At 44.8% G+C, this 14,027-nt stretch overlaps 1 long non-coding RNA gene across 1 annotated transcript in view; it reads left to right on the top strand.

Annotated features, from left to right (window-relative positions):
- The window catches only part of LOC101176407, a 67,506-nt gene extending 57,176 nt beyond the window's left edge, over positions 1-10,330 (top strand). The window contains exons 3-4 of the long non-coding RNA XR_001114807.2: positions 6,505-6,596; positions 10,001-10,330. This is a non-coding gene — a long non-coding RNA (uncharacterized LOC101176407). The remainder of the gene's footprint in view (positions 1-6,504; positions 6,597-10,000) is intronic.
- Positions 10,331-14,027: the final 3,697 nt, after the last annotated feature.

The following is a 14,027-nucleotide window of genomic DNA, read 5'->3' as shown; positions in this document are numbered from 1 at the left end:
GCTGAGGCATGAGAATCTCTTGAACCCGGGAGGCGGAGGTTGCAGTGAGCCGAGATCGCGACACTGCACTCCAGCCTGGGACTCTTGTCTCAAAAATATATATATATTAAAAACTAAAACTAGGGCTTTCCCGGTGAAAATGTTCTGGTCTCACTTGAGTTTTGCATCATGTTCTTCCTTCCCTGTTTTCTTCTTTACCCCCACCCCTACTGGTACAATTGGTTTCCTCTCACCCCCTCTCCTTTTAACCTATCTTTTGAGATGGGTTTTTTTTAAAAAAAGAAACCTCTTAAGTATACCTTGAAATCCTAAATTTTCATTTTAGCTGAAAATCATCCAAACCATATGCATTTCAGTTGAATACTCCTGCAACTGGCCTCACTCTGCCAAAGACCTTTTTTTTTTTTTTCATTAACTGACCAAGTTTCTTTAGAATAAGGCTGGAATCATATTCGATTCCTCCAAGATCTTTTGAGGGATCACCATCACCAAGTTCCAGATTGTTATTTCATGCAGTGTGCTGTGGTTGTTTCATTCTGCTAACTTGGGAGTATTTCTCCTGCAGAATTGCTCACTCTTCTTTCTTTGTGCTTTTTCCTTTTACTCTCCCTCCCCTTTGCTCTTCTCTCAGGTAGACTCTGCCTGGTTTGTCACTCGGTTTGTCTCATGTTTCCTTCTCTCTCATGAACACTAATCCTCTGCTGAGAAATCAGAGGGGTGGGTGGCTGCCATACAGCCTCTGTGCTACAGAGGAATAGCCAACATTTCCCTCAGAGACAGCTGTTTCCATTTCAGGAGTATCAACATTGTGGCTTTGTTGATTGTCTTTTCACCTCCAGGTTTGGCCTTGTTTGTAGCTGAAACATAACTATTTTCCCTAAGCCTTTCAGGGCCACTGCTCCAGCTCTGTCGGCTGCAAGCCCTGCATGTGTGTGCGTCCTGCCACGCAGACACCACCGGAGTCCCCATCAGTCACACACCCCTCCAACCCAGGGGAGAAATTAAGGCAATTGTGCTAAGGCCCACTGGTGAGGAAAATTGGCTGATCAAATTATTACTAAATGGCTTTTCCAATCTTCTCATTATTCTGTGAGAAAGGGGTGATTTCTGCAGCTTGTCAGAATCTGATCCCTTGTCCAGAGATAAAACCAAATCTACAAAAATCCTGTGAATGGAGAGGTTTGGTGGCTATACCTTGGAAACAAACCACAGGATCTAATTCAGCAGGGCTGCCCCTTGGTGCAGAATGCAACCAATTTTTGCCTGTTTTAAGTGAAAGCATCCCAAGATGGGAAAGTATATTCTGAGAGTGGAATGCTTTGTAGTTACTGATACTTAAGGGATGGCGGGCGTGTTAATAAATGATTGGGCTTCTCAAAAGTTATCCCTTTCTGCTCCCAGGTTACTTCTCCTGAGGGAGTCCAGTGATAAAGATCATTAATATGTTTCCTGTAAGTAACTGAATCAAAGGGAAGCTTTGCTATCTGCATTGTGTTTGCCAGATTACGGTGTCCACTTATTAACTCTTTGATAGGCACAATAGCCACAGAGCTTTTACATATATACATATATATTTACATACATACCCACAAAGACATATGTATATATTGCACATACATCACATATATATGAAGTCTCCGTGTATATTTCTATTTGTCTGTATTTTCTTTTTTAAGAGTCAGGATGTTGTTTTGTTGCCCAGGCTTGAGTGCAGTGGTGTGATCATAGCTCACTGTAGCCTCGAACTCCTGGGCTCAAGCAATCCTCCCTCCTCGGCCTCCTGAGTAGCTGGGACTATAGGCGTGTACCACCATAACTGGCTAATTGTATTTTACTTTTTGTGGAGATGGGATCTTGCTATGTTGCCCAGGCTGATCTTGAACTCCTGGGCTCAAGTGACCCTCCTGCCTTGGCCTCCCCAAATGCTGGGTTTATAGGCGTGAGCCACTGCGCCTGGCCTGTCTGCATATTTAACCTGGATCTGCAAATACCTGTGTGAATGTGGATATGTCACTTGATGTGTCTGTGTCTCAGTTTACCCATCTGTAAAATGAAGGAGTTGGACTAGCTGGGGTGCTTGGTGATGAGGTGTTTCTGCCTCCCCTGAGACTACTATATTCCATTTCCCTCTTCCAGCACAGTTCTGGTCACATGGTCGGCTCTCAGTGCAAAATAATGTACCAGTGCATGATAGGAACCACATGATTGCTGAGGTTATGTCCAGTGCTAAGACTCTGTGATTCTCTTGTTTTTAGACAGTTAGGCCAGGAAATGATCGGCAGTGGAAAGAGGGAAATAATCAGCACATCTGCGTGTGTGCCCATCTCAGAGACACAAACTGAATAACAACTCATTTGGCTTTGTAACCAAGACCTGCTCTGAGGAATTTCATCTCTTCCTTGGAGACCTTGACTGGCCTGCTAGGTTAAAGGCAAGGGACAGATTTAATCTAGATTGACTTTAGCAAGACTTTTGACTCAGTCTTGGGCAACATACTTATCAATAAACCTTGGTCGAGGCCCTTTTGCCTCTCACCCAGTTTGCTTATTTACCTCATTCTGACACATCTTGCGTATGGCTGCCAACTTAACCCTCTTAAATATCACTCTCTTTAAAAGTGAGGAGTGGCTCTCAGTGGCCTTTCTGATGATTTCCAAGGCCCTCACCTTGGCATTCAGGCTTTATTGGGTTTTCTGCCACCTTTTCCTTCCAACTTTATTTCTAGGAGTCTCCCACAGACCTGTCTCTCAAATGAGAACAATCTTCTAGCTGCTTTTTCCCTCCCAGAGGTGCCCCCCACCACGCCCTATGCTTGTTCTTGCTCCAGGTAAACCTCGAATGCTTTCTGATACAAAGTCATCGATTCCTCCCTGCATCCTGATCCATCCTTTAAAGCCCAGATCAAGACCTGTCTCCCTTGGCCAGGCACAGTGGCGCATGCCTATAATCCCAGCACTGTGGGAGGCCAAGGTGGGAGAATGGCTTAAGCCCAGGAGTTCAAGACCAGCCTGGGCAGCATAGCAAGATCTCATCTCCCAAAAAATAAGAATAAAAAAAAAGAAAATTTTTTTAGCTGGGCATGGTGGTGTATGCCTATAGTCCCAGCTACCTGGGAGGCTGACGAGGGAGGATCACTTGAGCCAAGGAGTTGGAGGTTGCAGTGAGCTATGATTGCCCCACTGCACTCCAGCCTGGGTGACAGAGTGACTGAGAGAATGAGAACCCATCTCAACAACAACAATAACAACAAAGAACCTGGCTCTGCCATTAAGGTTTCCTGGTGAGCCTGTTTTGGAGGGATCTCTCTTTCCTCTGGTTTTCTGAGTCGCTGTAGACTATAGACACTATCTTGCCCTTGTTCCTACTAGGCATTTCACTAAATTCTTGGAGGAGTCTGAGGGAACTTGGGGGCGCTTGAGGAACGCCCCCTTTACTTGTGTGAAGTAAAGGCTGGAAACCAAGATTGCTGGGAAAGTTCAGAGAAAGTAGAGATACTTCATTTGACAGAGATCACATGCAAGGTAATGATATAGGAGGTAGAAAGAAATTAGGCAGAGAGTGAGGGCAAGAGTCCTTGGCAGAACTTCCTTTTTAACATAAAAGCAACCCAAGAAATTATTTTTTTTCTAACAAAGAGCACCCTGAAAAATCCAGCTGCAAAAATAGATAAGCAAGCTGGAAACTTGCATGGGGGCAGCTGTGCCAACAGAAAAGGGCTACCTGGGGACCAGGAATGTTCAACATGGAAGCTCCATCTTCCCTTTTTTTTTTGTTACCACGTGTACTGTTACTACGTGTACAGTAAAGCAATGGGCAATATAGCGCAGGCCAGGCATAATAAAAGATTAGGGTGGGGCGGCCAGAAATGTGCACCCTATGCAAATGGCACGCCTGGTCCAACCAGTCTTTCTTGCCCTATGTAAATCAGACATTGCCTCCTCACCAGCTCAGCTATAAAACCCCCTGCATTTCACCGCGGAACTGGCAAACCATTTCTCCAGGACCCCTCTCTGCATCAAAGAGCTATTCTCTTTCTTTTGCCTATTAAACTTCTGCTCTTAATCTCACTCTTTTGTGCACCTATGTCCTTGTTCTCCTTGGCTGTGAGACCACGAACCTCGGGTGACACTCCAGACAACGAAGCCATTTCAGTAATTTCATAAGAATCTAAGTGTATAATTAGGTATCAAGTCTACATTGTCACTGACAGTGAGTCAAGGAAAATAGAAATGGTTTACCAGGGGAGGCACTAAAACATCCTTTACTTTGTCATATCTTTAAGGTTGATGAGGTTCTCATTTACTTGTAGTGGTTTAGGAAAAGCACTGATCAAAGACAGAAATTTGAAAACATGCCCTACCTCAGTGGTCCAACTTAGGCCAAAGTCTTAATGCTTTTAAAGTAACTCTGACTGATATTCGACTTAATAAAATAAAAATTAAGTTAAAAATAAATAATAAATATACTGGTGATATTTCACTTGATAAGTTAAAAAATAAATTGTAAAAATACTGGTATTTAGAAACCAATTTCATAATCCCGTGAAAATTTTCCTGTATTTCTCTTAAGCTGGGGAATGACAACAATATTAAAATTTGCTTGGTTAATAGTTTTTTTCTTTTTTTTTTAAGACGGAGTCTTGCTCTGTAGCCCAGGCTGGAGTGCAGTGGCGCGATCTCCGCTCACTGCAAGCTCCGCCCCGTGGGTTCATGCCATTCTCCTGCCTCAGCCTCCTGAGTAGCTGGGACTATAGGCACCCGCCACCACGCCCAGCTAATTTTTTTGTATTTTTAGTAGAGACGGGGTTTCACCGTGTTTGCCAGGATGGTCTCGATCTCCTGACCTCGTGATCCGCCCGCCTCAGCCTCCCAAAGTGCTGGGATTACAGGCTGGTTAATAGATCTTATATATAAATATCGCTGGATGTGGTGGCTCACGCCTATAATCCCAGCACTTTGGGAGGCTGAGGCAGGTGGATCACTTGAGGCCAGGAGTTCAAGACCAGCCTGGGCAACATGGTGAGACACCATCTCTACCAAAAATACAAAAATTAGGCTGGCATGGTGGCCTGCACCTGTAATCCCAGTTACTCATTAGGCTGGGGCATAAGAATTGCTTGAGCCCAGGAGGCGGAGGTTGCAGGGAGCCAAGATCGCACCACTGCACTCCAGCCCAGCAGACAGAGTGAGACTCTGTCTCAAAAGAAAACAAAACAAACAAATATGTAGTTACTTATGGGATTAGTTATAAAAACAGACAATAGATGTGGAAGCACTCTGACAAAGTTAAGAAGACCCCAAAAAGAGAGATATTTTTATTCTTAGAAACCATCTTTTTTTTGGACTTGCTTTTGTTCTAATGTAACCCTCAGGTAAATGACAGCCAGCCTTCCTAACTAGGGGTAAGTTTGACTCAAACAAGTGATTAACCATTACCCTGCCTCTGTCTTAAGACTTACTGAATGAAGTCTCCTATCTCTGGCAGCGACCCTCTCCACTTATCTTTTATTGGATTCTTGGGCAAAGTTTGTTTTTCATCTCAGTTACTTTGCCTCCTTTTTATAGGGAGTCTACTCCGAGATCAAAGGCAACCTATAGCAATTTATGAGAAATGAAGGAAGTGGGAGAGATGCTAAGTTACTTTAGGGGGTGTTCTGAAATCATGAATCTAGCTGGAATAGCTGGTGTCGTCTGTGTCCAAAAGAGCTGGGACAAGGTACTGCTTTTTGGTGTGGGGAGAGGGACATGAGAGCTTGCTGTTTGGAACATGGGCCTTCATGCCAAGTCTGATGGGTGCTTCCTAATGCTGAATGAGCCTCGGAGTCACCTGGATTCCTTTTAATTTAAAAATGTATTTTTAAATTTTTTGTGGGCACATAGTAGGTGTACATATTTGTAGGGTACATGAGATGTTTTGATACAGGCAGGCAATTCATGGAGAATGGGGTATCCATCCTCTCAAACATTTATCCTATGTGTCACAAACAACCCAATTACACTCTTTTAGTTATTTAGAAATGTATATTAAGTTGCTATTGACTATAGTTGCCCTGTTGTGCAATCAAATAGTATGTCTTACTCATTTTTTTTTTTTTTTTTGGTGCCCATTAACCATCGCCACCTCTCTCCAAGCTCCCTACTCCTTTTTCTTGCTCTGTTGCCCAGGCTAGAGTGCAGGATCATGGCTCACTGCAGCCTTGGACTCCTGGCCTTAAGTGATCCTCCTGCCTCAGCCTCCCGAGTAGCTAGGACTACAGGTGCATGCCACCATGCCCAGCTAACTTTTTTTATTTATTTTTTTATTTTTGAGATGAAGTTTCACTCTGTCGCCCAGGCTGGAGTGCAGTGGTGCAAAATCTTGGCTCACTGCAACCTCTGCCTCCCTGCAACTTCTGCCTTCCGAGTTCAAGCAATTCTCCTGCCTCAGCCTCTTGAGTAGCTGAGATTATAGGCACTTGCCACCATGGCTGGCTAATTTTTTTTTTTTCTTTTTTTGTATTTTTAGTAGAGACAGGATTTCACCATGTCGCCCAGGCTGATCTCAGACTCCTGACCTGGATCTTCCCACCTCAGCCTCTGAACGTGCTGGGATTACAGGTATGAGCCCCCACACATGGCTACCTGGCTTTCTTTTGAATGATGCAGATGGTTGGGGCTTACTTAAATGATTCGACAGGTCCCTAGTGAGTCCAAAGCTTTTGTATCTCAAAGTGTTACAAGTGTCTGTGTGTCTGGAATTGGTGGGTTCTTGGTCTCACTGACTTCAAGAATGAAGCCACGGACCCTCACGGTGAGTGTTACAGCTCTTAAGATGGCGCGTCTGGAGTTTGTTCCTTCTGATGTTTGGATGTGTTTGGAGTTTCTTCCTTCTGGTGGGTTCGTAGTCTCGCTGGCTCAGGAGTGAAGCTGCAGCCCTTCACAGTGAGTGTTACAGCTCTTAAGGCGGCGGGTCTGGAGTTGTTCGTTCCTTCTGGTGGGTTCGTGGTCTCGCTGGCTTCAGGAGTGAAGCTGCAGACCTTCACGGTGAGTGTTACAACTCATAAAAGCAGTGTGGACCCAAAGAGTGAGCAGTGGCAAGATTTATTGCAAAGAACGAAAGAGTGTGGAAGGGGACCTGAGCCGGTTGCCACTGCTAGCTCGGGCAGCCTGCTTTTATTCTCTTATTTGGCCCCACCCACGTCCTGCTGATTGGTAGAGCCGAGTGGTCTGTTTTGACAGGGCACTGATTGGTGCGTTTACAATCCCTGAGCTAGACATAAAGGTTCTCCACGTCCCCACTAGATTAACTAGATACAGAGTGTGGACACAAAGGTTCTCCAAGGCCCCACCAGAGTAACCAGATACAGAGTGTCGATTGGTGCATTCACAAACCCTGAGCTAGACACAGGGTGCTGACTGGTGTGTTTACAAACCTTGAGCTAGACACAGAGTGCCGATTGGTGTATTTACAATCCCTGAGCTAGACACAAAGGTTCTCCAAGGCCCCACCAGAGTAGCTAGATACAGAGTGTCGACTGGTGCATTCACAGACCCTGCGTTAGACACAGGGTGCTGATTGGTGTATTTACAATCCCTGAGCTAGACATAAAGGTTCTCCAAGGCCCCACCAGAGTAGCTAGATACAGAGTGTCGATTGGTGCATTCACAGACCCTGAGCTAGACACAGGGTGCTGATTGGGTGTATTTACAATCCCTGAGCTAGACATAAAGGTTCTCCATGTCTCCACTGGACTCAGGAGCCCAGCTGGCTTCACCCAGTGGATCCTGCACCAGGGCTGCAGGTGGAGCTGCCTGCCAGTCCCGGTGCCGTGTGCTCGCACTCCTCAGCCCTTGGGTGGTCGATGGAACTGGGCGCCGTGGAGCAGGGGGTGGCACTCATCGGGGAGGCTCGGCCGCACAGGAGCCCATGGAGGGGGTGGGAGGCTCAGGCATGGCGGGCTGCAGGTCCCGAGCCCTGCCCTGTGGGAAGGCAGCTAAGGTCCGGTGAGAAATCGAGCGCAGCCCCGGTGGGCTGGCACTGCTGGGGGACCCAGTACACCCTCCGCAGCTGCTGGCCTGGGTGCTAAGCCCCTCATTGCCCGGGGCTGGCAGGGCTGGCCGGCTGCTCCGAGTCTGGGGCCAGCCAAGCCCACACCCACCCAGAACTCCAACTGGCCCGCAAGTGCTGCAGGCAGCCCCGGTTCCCGCTGGCGCCTCTCCCTCCACACCTCCCTGCAAGCTGAGGGAGCCGGCTCTGGCCTTGGCCAGCCCAGAAAGGGGCTCCCACAGTGCAGCGGTGGGCTGAAGGGCTCCTCAAGTGCCGCCAAAGTGGGAGCCCAGGCAGAGGAGGCGCCGAGAGCAAGCGAGGGCTGTGAAGACTGCTAGCACGCTGTCACCTCTCATCTGGAGGCTCAAACAGCCTTGAGAATCACTGATTTATGTCCCTGATGTCTAGCAGTCTCTTTAAGTCGGTCCTCTTCCCTACAAATATGCTTATATTTTTCAGAGGACTCCTAAATAAGTCCTTGGTTAATCCTGAGTCTGGTGCATTCACTGGCAAAGAACAAAGAGAAAATTTACAAACACGAGAAGGCCTCAGAAGTCAGACTACATAAATTATTTTGGAAAAGGCTTTTCCTTCTTGTATGATTTTCAGAGGGACTTTGGGACACACACACACACACACACACACACACACACACAGTCTGGGAGACAAAGTAAACAGGAAAGAAAAGATTGTCTTTTATTGCTTGACGGTAAAAAAGCTTATTTCAAAAAATATTTTGACTCCCCTTTTTTTCCCTTTAGAAGTGCATCAAGCCATTTTTAGGAGGGCAGGGTGGCTGGTTTTGGGGGACGAATGAAAGCATGACATCACCATGCTATTTTGGTAGAGCAAGAAGAGAAACATGCCAGGCTAGGTTGGCTTGGGCTTGGTTCTGTGTGTTTAGGAGCTGAATCGCGTCTTTTTCTAATTTGGTTTCTCTCAGAGCTGTGGCTCTTTACTGGAGACTGGAAGCATAATATTTATTCAAAGCTAATTTGTAAACTTCATTTTCAGTTGAAGGTCTGGAATCGAAACTCCTATTGTGATCTTAAGGGCTGTAACACAGAGAATCTGGTTCTTCCTGGAGTATTTCAGCAGGGATCAGGTTTGCAGACTTTTTCTCAAGGGCCCCAACGAGAAACCTGACTGCTTGCTCTATTTTAGGTCAACTGTGGGGTATCCGTTTGGAAAGCAAATCCTTAACCTCAACTTTTTGTTGCTGATAAGGGCTTTGTGGCTAGCAAAGAGGTAGCTTTCTCACTTTTTTAGATTTTGCAGTGGAATCGCTCCCTGCATGTGTATTATTGTCAGCAACTCCTATTTTCCCCAGAGAGGTTTTGAAATGTTCTTTCTGAATGTTCATATGTTTATAACTTTTCTCAAGTGGAGCTCTTCCTTCCTAAAACACATTCAGCTTGTTCAAGAACTCACCCCCACCTCCCACCCCTGGAGACAAAAGTATACCTTTGTGTGCATCTGTTAAGCCCAAGATGTCTGAGATGGTTGTTTTCTAAACTAACTCACCGATCGCTTTATCATTAAAAGCAGCATTTTACTCCCATGTTCCTAACCTATTTATGGGTCTGTGATAGATGGTTATTTTTTTGGCAGGCTTGAGATAAGCCTGGGTCAAGGAAACAGCTTGCGTTCGTCTCTTTAAGCCTCACTCATCCTTGCCATATCATTTCATGATTTCCTTTCCTGTTATCTTCAAACATTCCCTCAAAGCAGAAATTGACAAGAGCGAGGAGGTTGGGAAAGGGCTGGCAAAGCAGTTGTTTTTCTTCGTGTCCTAAAATGGATGTTTTCCTTTCCCCCACAACCCCCACTCCCACCCCACTTGCAACCTTTCCTTTTTATTACCCACCCCTGGGTCTCTAAAGATGATGGAAAAAAAGAACTCCTTTCCCTCTTTAAAGAAGGGTCTCTAAGAGGTTTCTAATCAGCTCACTGTCAGCCTGTTTCCTCTGATCAGCTTAAATAGTTCCACTTGAAGTTCACAACTGCCAAAACCGCGTGTTCAGACTGAAAGGCTGGGAGCATTTGAGACGCATTTATGAACTTCCACCAAGATGATCCGGCAGGCTGAAGTCGCAGGGAGAGGGTCTGTTCAACAAACCCTTTCTTCTTGATTGAATTAGTATTGGCCACTAACAGGATGAGGATTTCCCACTCCACAAGCTGACTTTTTTTCCTCTTTCCACCTCCCGCCTCCCTCCATTAAAATGTAAACTTGATTCCTCTGTCCTTTGCAGGAGCCTGGCTTCCCTGTAAGCCCATCATAAACATCTTGGTAGAAATGCAACTTTTAACCTCTCCTTGATTGTTTTCCGTCTAACTTTATACATGGGGAAAAAAATGGTGAAAGACGTTATCTCTGGCGGGTGCAGGCGTGTAGGGGCAGGAAGTTTCTGCACTGTGGCTGCTCTGGTCCTTTTGTAACTGAGGTTTTCCTGCCCTGTCTTTTAGCAAAGAATGGCTTTGTTAACCATTAGCCACTGACAAGAGTGTGTCCATTTCAGCAAAATTAATAAGAGATAGCATTTTTCTTCCTTCTAAATAGCCCATGTCAGTAATTAACATCGCCTTTCATTACTCAACTTGAAAGCGCCTTCTCGGCCTCCCTCTGACCTTGCCCTGGCTTTGTTAAACTGTGGCCTCCAGCCTGTGAGAGACCTAAATGCAGAAAAAGTGCTGTGACCGAGATGCCTTGAAAGAATCATTCGACAAATATTTATTGAGTGCCTACTGTGTGGGGCTACCAAGTTGAATTGGACATAAACTCTAATGGAGGAAAAAAAAACTGGGAGAAAAGATAAAAGGGGTTTGTTTAAAATAGTCCTAAGATAATAGATAATGATAGTTACCCCGGGACAGGAGCAGATCCGGTGTTGTGGGGGCCTGGGCCAAGCGAGATGGTCGAGGGGGAAGTGGGTGAAAGTTTTATGGAAAAGGGGACAATTGAGAGAAACATTATAATGGAGTTCAGAGCAAAACAGGAGTATAAAAGTTCAAATGAGCTTTCCTTACTCTTTAGGGAATGAGGGAAGGCGTACCTTCATAGAGAATATATGTTTAAAACTCAAGAGAGAACTTCCCCCTTCTTGGTTGGCTGCTTGAACGTATACCTAGCCATTGAGGAGTTCGCCGTTGAAATGTTAATAAGTGCACTAAAGTCTAGTTTAGCCAAGCCTCACCCAAAAGTGTGTGAAATATTTTCCTGTTCTGTTTTCCTCGCCAGGAGAATTCTTGGTCACGAGGGTAGAAGTGTCACTTTAGGGTGAGTTGAATTAGACTCCATGTTCTTCATGACTATAACCATTAACTCCATTGTTCATGGAGCCACCGGGAAAAGCCTAAATGCCTAGGAGGAAAAAATCGGTGGAAAAAATTATGGTGCAGCATCAGATGGCATCTACCTGCAACCAGGATGGTGAAGATTTGTAATGGTTTGTGAAAAAGCAAAAATGGCATATTCTTATTTTTGTGAAGAATATGAATATATTCATATTGAGAAGTACAGACTAGAAGACTGAACATTAAAATGTGAATAGTTACTGGTAGGTGCTGGAGAAACATGATTTGTATATTTCTTCCCTGTGATTTTCAGGATTTTCCAAAATGTTTACAATGCACAGGTGTTACTTTTGCAATCAGGTAAAATGCTATTAAAAAATAATGATGCTGAGGAAAAAAAAGGACTTCTTTATTAAGGGGAGAATTTAAATGTAGATAATTATGAAAACTGCTGAGGAAATTCTTTCCTTTGCCATGTTGAATGCCATCAGTTTTAAAAACAGAAAAACTGCACAACCCTGCAATCAGAACCGAACACGAGAGTCTGTTTTAAGTAACAATGACTGTCATTCAATAAACTCGATGGGAGATTTCCCTTTCAGCTGAAAATTTGTCAGTTGATTTTTTAAGAAATTCTTGCAGTGAAAGAATCATTTCTCCTTGTCTCAGATAGAATGTGGCTCTCGTAGATTTTGGGTTCTGAATTATTCAAGGGTCAAAAATCTACTACAAGGTTGTCCTGATTACTTTTTATTTTTTGTAAATTCTTTGTTATTGTACTCTTGCTCGAGCCTAAAGATACAAAAATCTAAAGTCCAGCTATTCAACTAATTATGGCCTTCACAAAATAATAGATACAAATAAAGAGGTTTCTTGTGCATAAATGAATAACAATAATAATTTATCTATTATTTCGTAGTTTTCTTCTACTCAAATGGCATAAATCAGATAAGTTATTTATTTCACAATTGGTGGCGCATCTGCAAAAGTCACCCAAATTGTGATGCAGTTGTCTGCAGATTGTAAGCAGAGGAAACAGCTCCTGCTTTCATTCAAATCCTGGGCCCGGCTATTTGCAATAGAAAAGCTAAGTTGGATGTGGGGGTGGGATGGAGGTGACAGAGAGAAGGCAGAGAAATGGGAAAAATGCAAACCTGTAGTTCAGGTTAAAATTGGTTTCCAGCTTCTTTTGGCATTTTGTATCATTTATGCCTCACAATATGAAAAGCAACAACCACCCCTGTGGGTGCCCCTCCCCCAGGCCTGGATTTTTTTTTTTTGTCATCTGAGTCATTCAGAATTGTGGGGCAGAAAACACATAAACAGAATGAGAAATGCTGTTTGCCATGAGCACGCAACTTTTAAAATTGTTTCGGGCCTTGAAAGAAGGTTCCTTGCTTTTCTCCTTCCAAAGACTCAAAAAGAAAAAAGAAACTCAAGAAAATACTTCTGTCTTTACGATGAAAGGATTCACGTCCTGTCTGTCCCTGGCAGCCGGAAAGAACATAGTTGCTGGCTGGGAAGTCAGAGGTGACTTAGGGAGAGAAGTGCAGCCCCAGAGCGGAAAGGCTGGCGGTCAGTAGGTGTAACATGGTCTCTACTGAACCTAGGCTGGGGGCAGGAGCGGGGAGCGGGGAGGGAGAAGGGGAGCGGACCTGATTGACCTTGTCCTTGGGAGTCTCAGGAATGTGAAGGAACAATCTCCTTCGAACCTGTTTTGTACCAACTAGTGTCCCAGATACTTAGAAATATTTTCTTCTCCCTCCTCGCCTTGCTTCCTGGGAGTTTATAGGAAAACCAAATTTAAAACATGAACAAAAGCGAAAACCGAATCAGGTAGGTGGGAAGAGAATACCGATAATGCACTGTAAGATTGCTATGGTTGACCAAGCAAGTTAACTCTGAACTTCACAGCATCAAATGCAAAACAAGGGGGTGGGTTGGCAGGTGAGTGGAGGAAGGGGACCCACAGTTGTGCATTTTTGGTTCTTTGTGAGGAAGATGGCATGACCACAGGAAGAGAAAAGCCTTGGCCACCACTCAAAAGAAAATTCTCCTGTGTTACTTTATGTAGGAGACATTTGAAATGTGGTTGAAAATGTACTAGGAAACGTTTCTAAGTGCTTTGCTTTTCCTTGAAACTTTGTGGCCTTCTCTGTCCATTCAACCTTGGTTATTAAAATTTATTCTCTGATATTTCATCCTATAGCTTCTTGTATAGAGATGAACATACGAAACTCAATCATTTGTCTGTATCCCTAAAGAAGACTTTTTTTTTTGGAGATGGAGTCTCGCTCTACTGCCCAGGCTGGAGTGCAGTGGCACGATCTCAGCTCACTGCAACCTCCACCTCCTGGGTTCAACTGATTCTCCTGCCTCAGCCTCCCAAGTAGCTGGGACTAGAGGTGCCTGCAACCACGCCTGGCTAATTTTTGTATTTGTAGTAGAGACGGGAGTTCACGATGTTGGCCAGGCTGGTTTCAAATTCCTGAGCTCAAGTGATCCAGCTGCCCTGGCCTCCCAAAGTGCTGGGATTCCAGGCTTAAGCCACCTTGCCCGGCCAACAGTAGACAATCAAAATTGTCAGAGGTGCTTAAACTAGAGTGACTCCATCTTGAATAGAGACTGGGTAAAATAAGGCTGACACCTACTGAGCTGCATTCCTAGAAATAAAGTCTTTCTAAGAAATAAAGGCTTTCTAAGTC

This window comes from Nomascus leucogenys, chromosome 18, assembly GCF_006542625.1.
Source record: "Nomascus leucogenys isolate Asia chromosome 18, Asia_NLE_v1, whole genome shotgun sequence".
In the NCBI taxonomy this organism is placed as follows: domain Eukaryota; kingdom Metazoa; phylum Chordata; class Mammalia; order Primates; family Hylobatidae; genus Nomascus; species Nomascus leucogenys.
Note: the sequence above shows the minus strand (reverse complement) of the source record. Positions and strands in the feature narration are given on the sequence as shown.